Here is a 15,971-nt window from a genome sequence, read left to right on the forward strand (position 1 = left end):
AATGCTGTACTGCACATGCGCCGCCGCTACTGCCAACCCCTACCCTTCGCGACAACCGCTGCACTGTTCTAAGCAAATTGACGAAACACGTTGGGGTATGGCTTAGTGTCATGACTACAAGCTGGTATCAGGGATTGAGTGTAACCTGCTCCATCCTTTTAGGTGCGGTGCACCAATGTTTTATGCTCTGAGATTGCGATAATTGGAAACCGCCAACTTTGGTAAGTGATCCAATACCTTCCTTGTCTTTCTGTGTGTTTTATTAAAAAGTACTTTTAAACAGATACATGCACTAATTTCTTTTGATATATATATATATATATATATATATATATATATATATATAACACAAGAAAAAGAGGAGCGCACAGGTGAGCAAGATTTAAAACAGCGTTTACTGAAAAAAGTGCAGGCTCACATACATGAAAGAAAACAGCAGTCAGCATATGCGGTAGTCACCGTCAGCACACCGTCAGATAGCACGGACACCAGAGGACATCAAGACGACCGGCAAGATGGACACAGAGGCGGCGGCGGCGTTCTCCACACACGGACTCGAGACGGACAGGTAACACAAGAATCAGGATCTGATACGTCGGGTGACCACGCCCCAACGCGTTTCGTCACTGATGACTTCGTCAGGAGGCCTCTGCATAGGCCACACCTGTGGAAGCCTTTAGTGCGAATTCTACCACCGTGATTCACTGTGGTAAAAGTGCTTCTGACTAACTTGTTTTTGATATTTGGGGCTTTCTTATAAATAAATTTCGGAGCTTTCGGCAGAAGTGTTCCTATAATAGGATCTTTTAGTAGGATCTTCCAATTCTTCCTGAAGGAGGTTTCTACAGTTTTGTGCTGGGCGTTGAAGCTCGTAATAAAGGCCCAATTGAAGTTTTCATTGGTTTCCTCTTTAGGTTTTAGAAGAGTCTCTCTGTCTATACTCTCAGTTTCCTTCAAAGTTTCTGATATTTTTTCTATTTCATAGCCACTTTGGATAAATCTTTCCGCCATATTGCTCGCTTGTTGACTATATATTGTTGTGTTGGAACAGTTACGTCTAAGGCGTTTAAACTGGCCTCCTGGGATAGCATTTAGCCAAGTATTATGGTGGCAGCTATTTCTTTGTATGTAAGAAAGACAGTCGGTAGGTTTTGTGAAAGTTTTTGTTTCCAGGTGGCCGTTGTTCTCAAAAATCGTGATATCCAAAAAGTCTATACTCGAATGGCTGATGGTGAAAGTCAGCTCAATGTTCTCATTATTTGAGTTTAGATGGTCACAAAAGGCTTTAAGATTGAGATCATTACCTCGCCATATAAAGATGATATCATCTATGTATCTGGACCAGGATACCAGGTCCGCCCCAAACTCATGCCCATTCCACACATGCTCCTCTTCCCAGAGGCCCATGAAAATATTGGCATAGCTAACTTTCACAAAACCTACCGACTGTCTTTCTTACATACAAAGAAATAGCTGCCACCATAATACTTGGCTAAATGCTTGGCTAAATGCTATCCCAGGAGGCCAGTTTAAACGCCTTAGACGTAACTGTTCCAACACAACAATATATAGTCAACAAGCGAGCAATATGGCGGAAAGATTTATCCAAAGTGGCTATGAAATAGAAAAAATATCAGAAACTTTGAAGGAAACTGAGAGTATAGACAGAGAGACTCTTCTAAAACCTAGACCATCTAAAGAGGAAACCAATGAAAACTTCAATTGGGCCTTTATTACGAGCTTCAACGCCCAGCACAAAACTGTAGAAACCTCCTTCAGGAAGAATTGGAAGATCCTACTAAAAGATCCTATTATAGGAACACTTCTGCCGAAAGCTCCGAAATTTATTTATAAGAGAGCCCCAAATATCAAAAACAAGTTAGTCAGAAGCACTTTTACCACTGTGAATCACGGTGGTAGAATTCGCACTAAAGGCTTCCACAGGTGTGGCCTATGCAGAGGCTGCAAGATGGTGAAAAGTGGCGGACATTCAAAAACTACTGAAGTAACAATCAACCAGAACACTTTTAATATAGAAAATTTTATTACATGTAACACACCCAATGTTATCTATGCCATAGAGTGTTCATGTAATCTCTTTTATATTGGACGCACATCAAGACCTTTCAAGACCAGAATAACTGAACATCTTAATAACATCAAAAAAGGTCTTGAAACTCATAGCTTGTCCCATCATTTTAAAATTGCACATAATTCGAATATAAACCATATTGTCAGATTTGTGGGTATTAAAGAAATTAAAGATAATATCAGGAAGAAAAACAAAGCATCACAATTGGCCAGAGAAGAAATGAAATGTATCTATAACCTGAACACTCTTCATCCTCATGGTCTTAATAAGGACTTCGAGATAAAATGGTTCCTGTAATTTTTACTCTTTAGTTTTTATACCCATATTTTTATCATCATTTTTTATCAAATATGTTGCTGTTTAAGGAAAAATCTTTTTAATCACCTGTTATATATATATTATATCCAGCCGCTAAGGAATTAATGATTATTTACATTGTTATATGGATATTCTTACTAATTTAAATTTTTTTTGCTTCTTATCATGCATCCTGTGATTACATTCAAGTATGGATCTTCCGTACAGCACCAATGATCAGTATTGCCGCAAAGATCCATTTGCCGACAATAGAAACAACTGATACAGACAAAGTCCGCTCATCCGGAAGTGGGGCAAAACCATACATAAGATATGGACGGAAGCGGGGCAGTGATCACTAGCCGTAACAGTCTCCAAGACAACGCGCGACGCTGGTTACGAGTGAACGGAACTGCTCATCTGTGATTGGACATTTATCCCTTAAATAGGGACAACGTATATGGACTCATTACATCCTTGAAAAAGACCGAAGTGTCGGTCGAAACGCGTCGGACCTACGTACACCCGCTGAGCCGGGAGGACACCTTTGCCAGGATCGCCTGCAGCTTGCCTAGTCGGAGAGTGCCCGGGACATCTTTTACTAGCGCCTGTTTGAGAGCTCCATTCCAACGAGTTCTCCACTGACTCCGGTAATTGTGTTATCCCCCTTCCAGCATCATGAATTGTTTTTAGAAGATTTTATGGAATTTTACATGTGTTCATTTTCATGCTTTTTATAAATTAAATACAGTGTCACACTATATTGGTTCTATTGTTCATTTTCATATGATATACCACTGCACGGAGCTTGTTCGTGGGAATTCATAAAGGATCCCGTGGAATCCTTGTATTGGAAAGCTTAGACCGGTCGAGGAGAGGAGACGCCTATCCCAGATAAGGGGTGTATTTGGTGTTTTGTGTCACTTTTAAGGGAAACGGAACCTTGGTGAAGGGTCCACTGCTTTATCTATCGTTCAGTGAGATCGGTGCATATTACCAGAGGCGGAGAAGAGGAACGTTCTATGTAATACAGGAACGTGCTAGTTTATATTCCACTTTTAGGTCGCAGGAGGGATAGGAACAAAATAGATGTGTTTTTGACACATCTTCCCCCCTTTTAGGCCAGAATTAGGCCCAGAGTCTTTACCTACCGATGCTTATTACTTACTTTATATAAACGGACTGAATGCAGTAGCTAGATGTAAGTGAAATATTGTTTTATAAATAATTTTGTGTATTGTTCTAAATAATGTATCGGCTTTACTGCACCACCAGGGCACAGCCATAAATAAACACTTATATTGTTTTCCATTTCATTTTGATGGGATGTGCGGCCATATTGGCCTAGGAGTGACAGGAGCATCCGCTGTAAAAACATGTCCGGGATATCGGTCCTTAAAATTCCATAAAGGGCTTCTACTAACTGCAGGCTGCCTGCTTTAATAACAGCTCAATACATGACAATGAAATAATCTCATCAAATTGAAGATCACATAGTAACAATACATATGCTGGATCCAAGATTCCAGTTGTTAGGATAGGGGAGTGTTATGTCTACAATAAGTGTATCCAGGTGCTCAGAATGTAGAGACTTTAAAGATGTGTCATAGGGGCATACAGTATGTATTAATAGATGTGGCCAGCCCTCAATAATAAGGATTCTTTATTTACACATTTAAAAAGACCCCTGGCAAATTTTGCAAATCTGAAACATTTTTGGAACCTAGAATATTTTTAAATAAACTTCATAGCTGGTGGAATAAACAGAGTTAATACATTGATTTAGCAGGAACATATTAATTAAATTATAATATTATTATACTGTAAATAATACATTATTTTAGAGGGCAGTATACTGTACAATCAATTTGAAAAAATAAAAGTATTATGAAAACCTATCACAACTGACTTGTTAGGTTATACTTTGGGTAACCACCCCTGATTTGGATTATGAATATTATAACTAGTTGCACAGATAAATGTATCTAAAGTGCCTTTTACTTAATATAAATCAGTATGGATGGCTATAAGGGACACCTGGTTATTACACTTTTTCATTAATTGTATTGCTTCTACTGCAGACGTTCCACAGTGGTATATGGTTGACATGGCAACCACAGTCTTACAGAACATAATGTAGTGAGCATAGAGACCTTGGAACACCCCTCTGAGCTCTGTCTGCACTGTTTACTGTAAAATGCTCCCCAGACTTCATCCCCCTCTAAAGAGAGATAGAAGGAGTGAAATAGTGAGGGAGAGAAGGCAGGGCAGCCTACTTAACTGCATTTCAGGGGTACATTTTGAAAAGGAAATAATGAATTGTAGGATAACTACCTTGCTATTTAAAGAAGAAAAATGTTCTTTATGGACAGTTAAATCTGCAACAGGCAAAGAAACTTGTTAGCTCTTAATAAGCTATTATGTTTAGCACAGCACCTCTATTGATGCTAAGTACATTGCCAATAAAATATCTATTAATTACATACTCATTAAAGATCCTTATTTGCACCATATACTGGTATCCTATGTTGAATGATCATCAATTAGTGTAAATGTATTTCTTAAAGTAATGTACCATGGATAAAGTTTTAATCCACAGTGATTAGCATGAATCCGTATGCAATTAATTAGCAACATGTATACAGCTAGCATTTGTTTAATCACAAGAGAGCTCTCGGGTATGGTGGCATGTGAATTTTTAACGTAGCCTTCCATAGTCAGAACAAATCTTCATTCTGTTTTTGTGGAACTGATCCGACAAGGTCAAACAGGTCCACAAAGGTAGAGGGGAAATCACTGATGTGCCTCTCTTTCTGAGGGCTTATCGCCCCCTATAGGGGTCAGGTTTCTGACATGCACTCTAGTTTGTTACTCTAATAGAGTGTCAGCTACAACAGGTTTGCTTTTATAGAAAATACAATTATTAGATTAGCCCTCCTGACAATCAAAGTGATTAGCAAAAGGGAGAATTACAACACAATCCTGTCCCCTTTTCTTTTTGGTTGTGGGTTTTAACATACTGAACACATGCAATTGCAGATGCAAGAGGTGTTGGACTGGTGAGAAACAGACCTCATGCATGCCCAGTGGAGCCAGCACAGTGCATCGGCACTAAGTTGATGCACTGTGTCATGGATATCTTTAAGACATGGCCTATTAAGGTGCATACACATGTATAGATTTGGCATACAATGTGGGCGTTCCGATAGATCGGAACGCTCACATTGTTCAAATCGCTCCGTGTGTATGAGCGATATTGATGTTGATGCGCGTACCCGACACTCGTTAATAGAGGTCTATGATCTTTCATGCATGCAGAAGACCAATATTTGGCAATCTGCTCAAGTCATTTCATGTGTGTGCATGATGAACGATTTGGTATCAATCTTGTGTAATTTTGTAATAAACGATAATCGTTAAAGATCATTCATGTGTAATCGTTTCTACAATCATTCACTATTTGCCACCAAATAATTTGTCCAGGAGTTCTGAGGAATTTGTTAACAATATTATTTGTTTCCCAAATCTATGCATGTGTCTGCACCTTTAGTGCTCCGGGATGGCTAAGTTTATGAACCACTGTCCTAATGTGTTGCTAAATACAGTCTTACTTAGTTGATTAATCTTGAGAATGTTTATTATATATCTGTCCCTTTTGCTTAAATGTTTTTATATTCATTGGTCATGTGTCCCTTAAATGACACCATATTATATAAAGTGCACCAGGAAGATGAAAAAGGCCTCCTATTAAAAGTTGAGACCGTTGTCTGGTTCCCCCAGATTTCCAAGCTCATATAGAAAGAAGATCTGAAAATATCTCCACACTGCTGAAAAGAATGTGACCCCTAATTGCACTTTCTTCATCTCTTTCAAATTCATTAAATTCATGTCGCACAAAATAAAACATGTCTGTGAGTGTACAACTAGGAGCACTGCTGTGCTCAGTATGAACCATGGCCACATGTTGAAGACTGGTCGTGCATTACTATAACCGGCATCCAGAACACTGCCACAGTATCTGTTTTTTGGGCCCTACTGATCTCTGCAGAGCCATACACAGCATTTAGCAACCAACAGTCAGCTTATGGACATGGTTTTATCCATATATATTTGGCAGATTCAGGCAACACATTTTTTTTTCCTCATACCCTACATTTAGATGCACGTATATTGTAAAACATGGAGTTAAAAAAGGAAGTGAAAAACTGTGTAATGGCGGCTACTTCTCAGTGTGCTGCTGCTTCTAAATTAATAGTAACTACCTGCAAAATATCTGGTAGGCTAAAAATAGCTTGTAGATGCCACACAATTCCAGTCTTCTGTGCATTTCATCTGTCTAGTGAGATCAGAGCAATATCCAACTGTGTTCCTGTGGCTGTGTCATAGAACTTAATATTATGGTTTTATCACTCTTGTATTTTCCATTAGGCTTATTTTACAGTGTATCTTATTTCTGTGTTATCCAACAATGTTTATGATTTCCTTTTTAAGTAATAACAATATATATATATAATTTATCTGCAAACATTTGTCAGAATCACATTGTCATCCCCTAAGCTGTTTGGGCCAATGTTCTCTGTACTGATTAGTCCAAATTGATTTTTTTTATAATTTTACTGGAAGTGACTTAGTCAAAGCCCTGACCAGAATCCAACGTAGATGTTGTCCAATGCAGGGCATTATACAGGCAGTCCATACTCCAATTACACCCCCCCCCCCCCCCCCAAAGTTAGGTTTAAGGGTGATTCATTGTTTACGTAGGTGATATAGATGCTGGGCAATTTTTTTCGCTTCAGTAAATGAAATGACTTTAAACCGTATATAATTTTGTTTGAAGGTCTGAAACAAATACATTTGACAAAACATTTTCACACCACACAATGGAGCTAAAATATTTTTACCATCGCATGCCTTAATTAGTGGTATGCGATGGTATGCGATGGGACTCGATTTTCAGGTCCTAATGAGCCGCACTGTACAATTTTAAAATCGCATCGCATGCCATTAAAATGGCATGCGATGCGATCGATGCGATCAAAACAATGATTTAATTGTACATGCACCCTGATTGGTGACTAGTATGTTATATGCACCCCCATCCTTAACGCCACCCCCACTATTAACGCCAACCCGAAGCGTGGCGAGCGCTCCGAGCCCGCGAGGGGCGGCGTTACGCATCCTCCGACCTTTTCATACCCCCACTATCTACGTTGGCGTGGAGTTGATTTTATATAGTGTGGCGAGCACAGCGAGCCACCGAGCCCGAAGCATTGCGAGCGCAGCGAGCCCCGCAAGGGGACGCGGAATACAAGTGAAGTTATCCCACGTCCCCTCGCGGGGCTCGCTGCGCTCACCACGCTTCGGGCTCGCTCAAAAATGCTGTTTTGAAAGGCTTTCAGCTCAAAGTTGCCCAGTGTGTATGGGCCTTTAGTTTTGAAAGTATTGATACTGACATTGCTGTCTGCAATATGGTGTTTCTTGTTTGCAGCTATATAGTTATTGTGATGTTTCTTTTCTTCACGCTCAGTACAATATAAATGATTAATATGATGTCCACGCAATAAATTCCAAATGCAATTTGACCTTTTGTGAATTCATGCCAAAGCATATATAAGTATGTTTTCAGTGTATTAAATGTTAATTTATCGTGAAAATTGGACGGTTTGCATCTGGTAGACACTACCTATTTTGGATGTGCTGTTGTCCATAACATTTTAGCATTAGCCCGATCAGTATGGACACCGAATACTGTGAGTAAACAAATTTGTTTAACCATAGAAAGATTACTTTAAAAAGTCTTACCCTTACAGCTAACAGCAGCAGCACGTTATGGGTCAGTGTACATCAGCACAGATAAGACCCTATGTGGTCATTGTTCTGCTGTTGCTCTCACCTGTCAGGGGTCCCACAAGGGGGATAATGAGAGTCATCAGCAGCAACTCCTGAGCAACTACAGCAAATCACAGTGATTACAGTAATCATCATCATTTCAAATTTTATGCAAAATTCATTGAAAACCAATCTATTAAAGAACCTCATTTAAGACAAATATAAACCACCCTGTTTTAACTTATCATAGCTTGTGTCAACTATTTCCCTAGGTGCTTTGCAACAGATGTGTTGGTAATTTCCTCACCTTTAAAAGCATAGTCTGCTTGGAGCAATAGACCAGATAGCATGCCTAAAGTCTAACATTAATGTGATAGCTATGTTTTTGGTAATTATTTTGGTAATAATGGAGTAGGACCTGCAGAAAAGTGGGGTCCTGTGCCTGGGGGCTGCAGGCTTAAATGCATTGATAAATACATGAACTAAATCTCTACTATTATGTTTGTTATTTAGTGAGTGCAGAGCCCCTTTGAGATATATATATATACACACACACACAGATGTGCCCATCATTGCTGTACTCGCGTCAAAAAGACCTGGTTATCAGTGTCCTGGTGCGCTCCTCTGTCTCTGGCCATCTGTTTGCCGGCTTCCAGCTCTGTGACTCCATCATCCGATGTCTGCTGTAAACTGCTGTAAATGCGGGTTTACAGCAGACATCACATGACCGGGGTCACAGGGCAGGAAGCCAGAGATCAGCCTGTGGCCTTAGTAGACTGTCAAGCGTGAAGGATGGAGCCGCGAACTGGAGAAAACCTATGGATAGCACTGTCTGAAGATCACTTTGTCCTTCACAGGGCTGCCTCTGGTATTTTTTCTATTTTTTTTGTAAATTTGGACAGATCAGATTTCTCATTACAAGTATGGAAAATTAATACTAAAACAAATGTGAAATAAAGTGTTTGAAGTAGTTTTTCACGATAACTGCTCCAAAAGTTTAGTTTTCAGTAACACTAAAAATAATATTAATAAATATGTCTCTTAGAGTCTTAAGCAGAGTGAGACATAAATGTACAACAATATACACATACATGCACTTTGGGGGAAGAGAGCAGGGTTGGAATGGGCAACATTATACAGTCTGGGCCTTATTCTAGTTCACTCTTTCTGACAAAATCCTTCTTAGATGGACAAAACCATGTGCACTGCAGGTGGGGCAGATGTTATTTGTGCAGAGAGAATTAGATTTGGGTGGTGTTTTACTTCAAAGTGAGATCTATATTGCAGTGTAAAAATAAAGCAGCCAGTATTTTCCCTGCACAGAAACAAAATAACTCCAAATCTAATTCTCTCTGCATATTTTCCATCTGCCCCCCTGCAGTGCACATGGTTTTGTCCATCTAAGAAGGAATTAGCCAGAAAGAGTGAACTAGAATAAGGCCCAATGTGCAGTTGCAGGTCCAAGAGTAAGCATATCTCCCAGCTGTCCCAATTTTTGCGGGACAGTCATGTTTTTTTGTGGCTGTCTCGCTGTCCCACTGACCGCAGCAGTGTCTGTTGGGGAGGGTGGCAGTTGTGAGTGCCCCCGTCTCTCGCTAAATGCTTGGCAGAATTAAACCAATATTACGCAAAAGGAGGATCTGTATGAAGTCATGCAAGGAGAAAATATAGTCAATCTGTAGTTTGCGGTCAGCATCTACAAGCAAACATACTTATGTTATCAGCAGACACCATAAAACACTCAGCCACCTAGTACTGCAGATGGAAAATATCTGCCAATTAACCACTCACTAATGCCTTGCGTTACACTCTATACTTTGCTATACTTTGCTTTTGATATTCATTAAACAAGGAAGTTCTGGAGCAGGTTGACTATTGTCACAACAACAGTGCACATTATTATATATATTTATACACTTTGTTTAACCAACATCGACATATACTGTGCCAGGATAATTGTCTAGGTAAAAAATATATTCTCAATGATAGCAGCAGTTAATCGGTATGGGATTAAATCTGCAGCGCGCATCATTTTCCTATTATAGTGTTTGACTTTTAAATGGTAAACTATTGGATTACAAATTTACTATAGTGAAATGCTCTTAAAACCCTTTAAAGAAATATAATAAATCAGGCAGCATGCTCTACTTTAAGTCTTTCAATAATTAAAAGAACATTATAAATGCAGGCACAATAAATCATTTTACTTCACTTCTTGGGTACAAAACAAGATTAGGCTATACCAAAAAGAAAGGACGCTGACTTTTCACAAAGTTTATCTAAAATATTAAATCATAGCAATCTTTACACTGCCTGTTCTACTCAATGACAGTGATATATTACAACATTAAACAGTCAGTTCTGGCACGTACTTTAAAGTATAACAGAGGCGCAAGACACAGAGGTAGGTTATTCCCCAATGAAACTACAAGATGTTCATTTAAGCATGCATGGATTCAGCAGCCGGTTTGGTTATTTAGCCCAAACAAAGGGCAAGGAGTTGTATAAATGTAAAGTAGCCAAAACCACTTCCATTACCCACATGGTCTATGCTACCTAAATATGCTAATAAACAACAAGATGCCAGTGCATATACAGTATGATGATTAACTATACACAATAATTTGGACCCCATGCTATCCACCTGCTGCCGGAAATCTGGATCCTACCAATTTGGTCATGCAAGCGTGTGATAAAATTTGCCAAGGGCTTGGATGTATTATGTATGGCAGGTTAAGATACTTATATTGTCACATTTATTATTTATTTATTACCAGTTATTTCTATAGAGCCCACATTCTGCAGCGCTGTACAGAGAATATTTGAACATTCACATCTTTCTCTACCGCAATGGAGCTTACAATCTATATTCCCTACCACATGTAAACACACACAAATTAATTCTAGGGTTAATTTTTGGAGAGCCAATTGACCTACCAGTATTTACTTGGATTGTGTGAAGAAACCAGAGTACCCGGAGGAAACTCACACTAGCACAGGGAGAATTTACAAACTCTGCACAGTAAGGGCCAGCACAGTGACCTCAGTGCTGTGAGGTAGTACTGCTAACCATTACACCGTCCCTGCTGTCACATGTTACATAAAATCTGCTTTGTAGAATTACAAAGACAATGAACCTCAAAAGAAACTGGCAAAAATAAAAGGCAAATATTCACCCATATTCAGAGGTAGTGGCGGATTAAGCACGGGGCGACAGGGGCGGTCGCCACAGGGCCCCCACACATAAGGGGCCCCCACACATAAGGGGCCCCCACACCGGCACTGTTGCCAGTGTGGGGCTCCTGTCGCCCCTTGCTTTGGCAGTGGGATTGGGGAGCGCAGGCGGGCTGGCGCAGCGCAGGCGGGCAGGGGGTCCCTGCAGCGGTCTGAGCGGTCAGCGACAGCGTCCCTGCCACAGATGGGAAGTCAGCGGCGCGGTCCCTGCAGCGGATGGGAACTAGTAGCCAATACCGGTACCCCGCCGCTAACTTCCCATACACTGCAGGGACCACTGCGCTGACTGCTCAGACCACTGCAGGGACCCCCAGTGCTGCCCAGGTACCAAGGGGGATGTGTCTGCGGGTGGGGGGGGGAATGTGTCTGCAGGGGGGGTGGCGTCTGTGGGGGCCCCCACAATTTTGTTGTCCAGGGCCCCCACAGACCTTAATCCACCCCTGTCCAGAGGTGTACGTATATGTCTAGATCTAATCAACATGTACGCATAGCATGTACAGGTCCGCCCACATTTGCATGAACACGCCCTCACTGAATTTACTCTAATCAAATAGTTTCCAAAATTGGTCTTCACACAACATGTTTTCCAGGTCACCCTGCAGGTGCACTGTGTATCACCAACTGTCACTAGAAGATTCTTTTGTATTAAGATGCCCATACACGACACAATTATTGTATGCAATTTGGACTAGATCGCATCGCATACGTTTTGCAATGCAATGAGATGCAGCGAGATATAATCTAGTACAAAAAGTATGTGCAGCACATTTCTTTGAGCTGTGCGATAGGATGTCTTATCGTTCCCTGCAATTGTACCATGTATGGGCACCTTTAATCTCAATTGTATATAGGTAAATTGCATCACATGGCCTTTTTTCTTTATTTATATAATGGATGGAGAAGGCAAGTCAGATGCTTGGTTGCATAGGGAGAGGTATCAGCTGTAGAAAGAAAGAAGTAATAATGCCACTGTATAGGTCATTGGTACCACCTCATCTAGAGTACAAGAGGACATGCGCTGAAACTAGAGGAAGGAAGATTCAGGGGAAATTTGAGGAAGAATTACTTCACAGAAAGAGTAGTAGATAAGTGGAATAGCCTCCCATCAGAGGTGGTAGAGTCAAATACAGTAGTACACTTTAAACATGCTTGGGATAGGCATATTGATATCCTTACAAAAAAAAAGGATCAAATATGGTCTGAGGTAACATGTTTAAAAAAGGGGCAGACTAGATGGGCCAAATGGTTCTTATCTGCCGTCAAATTGTATGTTTCTATGATTTTGAAATGTACTTATTTTGTTCCAAATGCACACAATTTTTTGTCCTTCTATTACACATTACATCTATAATGTTTTTCTAAGTACTACATGATAATTATTTGACTTATATACACATTTTGCCCTTCTAAAATGCATTATGCCAGGAACTGTCAGTTTGGTTCATCTATTCTAATGGAAGGGTTGCTTCAAAATATTGTGCACCATTGTACAGCTTATTATAGAATTTTAGAAACTCCCCAATGATTTGAATTGAGGTCCTGGACCTTTGTTTCTGAGTTGAATTTTATAGCTAAAAAATGCTCTGTGATACCTTGGCCCTCCAGTTGAGTGCCAGTGTCCGGTCTGCCTTGTTATATTTTTCATAGAAACTTTGTCGAAGCCCTTTTTCTGTTTTAATGATTCCGTTTCATCTTCCCTTTTAACAGAATCCTCCTTTGACTCTAAATTTTTTTGGGCACTACCAAAGATTCTGCTTTTTCAGAAATATCATGGACTCTATATTTTTTAGCATATGCAGCAACCAAGCCACAAGTACTGCCTTATGGGTTTCCCACAATAACATAGGACAGGTTGCTGATTAAGTAATAGTGATAAAATATTTCCATAATTTGAGATCTATTCATATTTTCAGTTGGGGGTTGATGAGATTTCTATCATTAAGGCAACATGGGGCAGATGTAATAAGCCTTAAAAAGAGACAAACACAAGGATTAAAAGAGTGATACATTTCGAGCCAATCTACCCCTAACTGACATATTTTAAATACTGCCTATAACATGGCAGTTAGGAGCTGAATTCCTGGATGTTTATCACTCTTTATCACCCTCACATTAATCTTTTGTTAAGTTTTAATACATCTGCCCCTTGTTTGTTATCACATTGCTTTATATATACTATATATAAAGCATATATATAAAGCATATATATATATATATATCAAGTCATCAGCAGTATATAGCATTGAGGTACAGATGTAGCAGGTATACACAGGTAGGTATGCAGTATGCACAGGTGTATGGTGCAAGTATTTATTGTATACTTGTAGCATGCCGTGGATACAGGAGGGTAGTGAGGTCTCTTTGAAGCAGGCATGAAGTGTACACAGCGTACAGACTAATAGCTGTGGTCTGTGAGGGTTAAAGAGTGAGGTAGCGCTGTAGCGCTATATAGGAACACTCCGAGGCAGTGAAGGACAGCTCCTTTTCGGTGATGTTAGCAGTCAGGACCCAGGACGTGCTGACAGTAATAGAGCTGTCCTGTCAGACTAAACTGCTGGTCACCGTCTCCTCTCTGTCACTGAGCACAAAGCACGGGGTCTCTTGTCAGCACACTAGCACTGTCACTCTAGCTTTTCTCTGTCAGACACTATAGGAGCGCTGTGGTAATGGACACAGTGGAGGGACATACACTAAGGTAAGCAGCGCACTGACTGGTCAATAAAGGCGCTCTGCCTGCTGATGGCTAATTGCGCTGTCACTCTGAGATGTGACAGCATTCGTGGACGCTGGGGCCGCCTACTACTGACAATGGTGGCCACAAGGGGACAAAACAGCCTGCCGGCTGAAGCTGCTGCTGGGGTTGCCATGGTAACAGGTGCTGAGCACACCTTACCAACAAACAACACGTTCGGAGAACCAGCAGACGCTGTCCTTCACTTTAGAACATCACCGCTTCAGCGAATCCCCACTGTGCCGCTTCAATAACTCTTGACTGTGCCGCTGCTGTAAAATAGACAATATACCTCTGCAGGAACGTTCTCCAGGTACTTATATGTTAGTTGGGCGCCCAATTAGCATATGTACACTTGCCGAAGAAAATCGAATTGCATACAATGCGATATTTATTAGCATTGCATCGTGTACCGTCTACAGTGCTGTCGCACGGTACACGATGCAATGTGATTTCACTATGCAGAATAGCCCACTAAGCTATATGCTTAGTGGGCACCCTGCTAGGAAACAAGTACCAAAAATGTATATAATTGTGCCAATTCTTCTTATTATTATTATTTGTGCTCAGCTGTGAGTGTTTAAGGTGCGGGCGTACTAAATGGGCGATCCGAATGGCTAACGCATGAACCATTGCCCTCCAAGAAGTGAAAGCTGCTTATTGACACAGAAGATTTCTGCCGTGTTGGTTCGCTTGCACTCGGTGTCCAGTCCGAATGCACGCCTACCACTGTTCGTGCACTCACACGTGTACGCCCAGATTTACGCTCAGTTTTGGAAAAAAGAAGTGGTCGACTGCGCTATACAAGGAAAAACTGAATAGTAATAATATACTAAAATAAATGTAAATAGGTCAGGTGCATGGTGAAAAAGATTTAGACAATTTATAAAAAAATCTTAAAACATCAATTGAAATAAAATAGTAAGAACAAAAAATGACACTGATGTTATATAATCACCCTTTGATCGGTCAGAGAGTCCGGTCCGTTAGAACTTGGTAATTTGTAATCCGTTTGGGATGATAGGTGTGAATGTGGGTCCGCACTCCACAATATTCCTGTTGGTAGAAAGTCACAGCAGAGTGAGGGGCCAGTTCACTTAGCTGGTGATGTTTCGGATTGGTGGGTAGCGGTGCCAAATGGGTCGATGGTGTGCACTGGTGGGGAGCACTGGATCCTCTAAAGATGTTTAGCCGGGCTGTCTTTAGGAGGTGGCGTGCCTCCAGATGTTGTTAGCCTCGGATCGATGTTGGGACCAAAGTGCTTTGCTCACCGATAGTGCAGGGGTTGTTGGTATAGGCAGCAGTCCCACTGAAATTGCAGAGCTCTTTGCTGGAAAGTTGTGGAATCCCGGATCACAAATAGGGACCGTGGGTGCCGATTCTATAGGGTGATGGGGGTCACTTGAGTGCACCTACGCGTTTCGCCGCTCACAGCAGCTTTTTCAAGGCCTTGAAAAAGCTGCTGTGAGCGGTGAAACGCGTAGGTGCACTCAAGTGACCCCCATCACCCTATAGAATCGGCACCCACGGTCCCTATTTGTGATCCGGGATTCCACAACTTTCCAGCAAAGAGCTCTGCAATTTCAGTGGGACTGCTGCCTATACCAACAACCCCTGCACTATCGGTGAGCAAAGCACTTTGGTCCCAACATCGATCCGAGGCTAACAACATCTGGAGGCACGCCACCTCCTAAAGACAGCCCGGCTAAACATCTTTAGAGGATCCAGTGCTCCCCACCAGTGCACACCATCGACCCATTTGGCACCGCTACCCACCAATCCGAAACA

At 41.0% G+C, this 15,971-nt stretch overlaps 1 protein-coding gene across 1 annotated transcript in view; it reads right to left on the reverse strand.

The window, feature by feature from the left end:
* Window positions 1-15,971, reverse strand: part of MMP24 (matrix metallopeptidase 24) — a 144,685-nt gene that overhangs the window by 35,642 nt on the left and 93,072 nt on the right. The gene's annotated exons all lie outside the window — the stretch shown is intronic.

Source organism: Crinia signifera, chromosome 6 (genome assembly GCF_055691185.1).
Source record: "Crinia signifera chromosome 6, ASM5569118v1, whole genome shotgun sequence".
Classification (NCBI taxonomy): domain Eukaryota; kingdom Metazoa; phylum Chordata; class Amphibia; order Anura; family Myobatrachidae; genus Crinia; species Crinia signifera.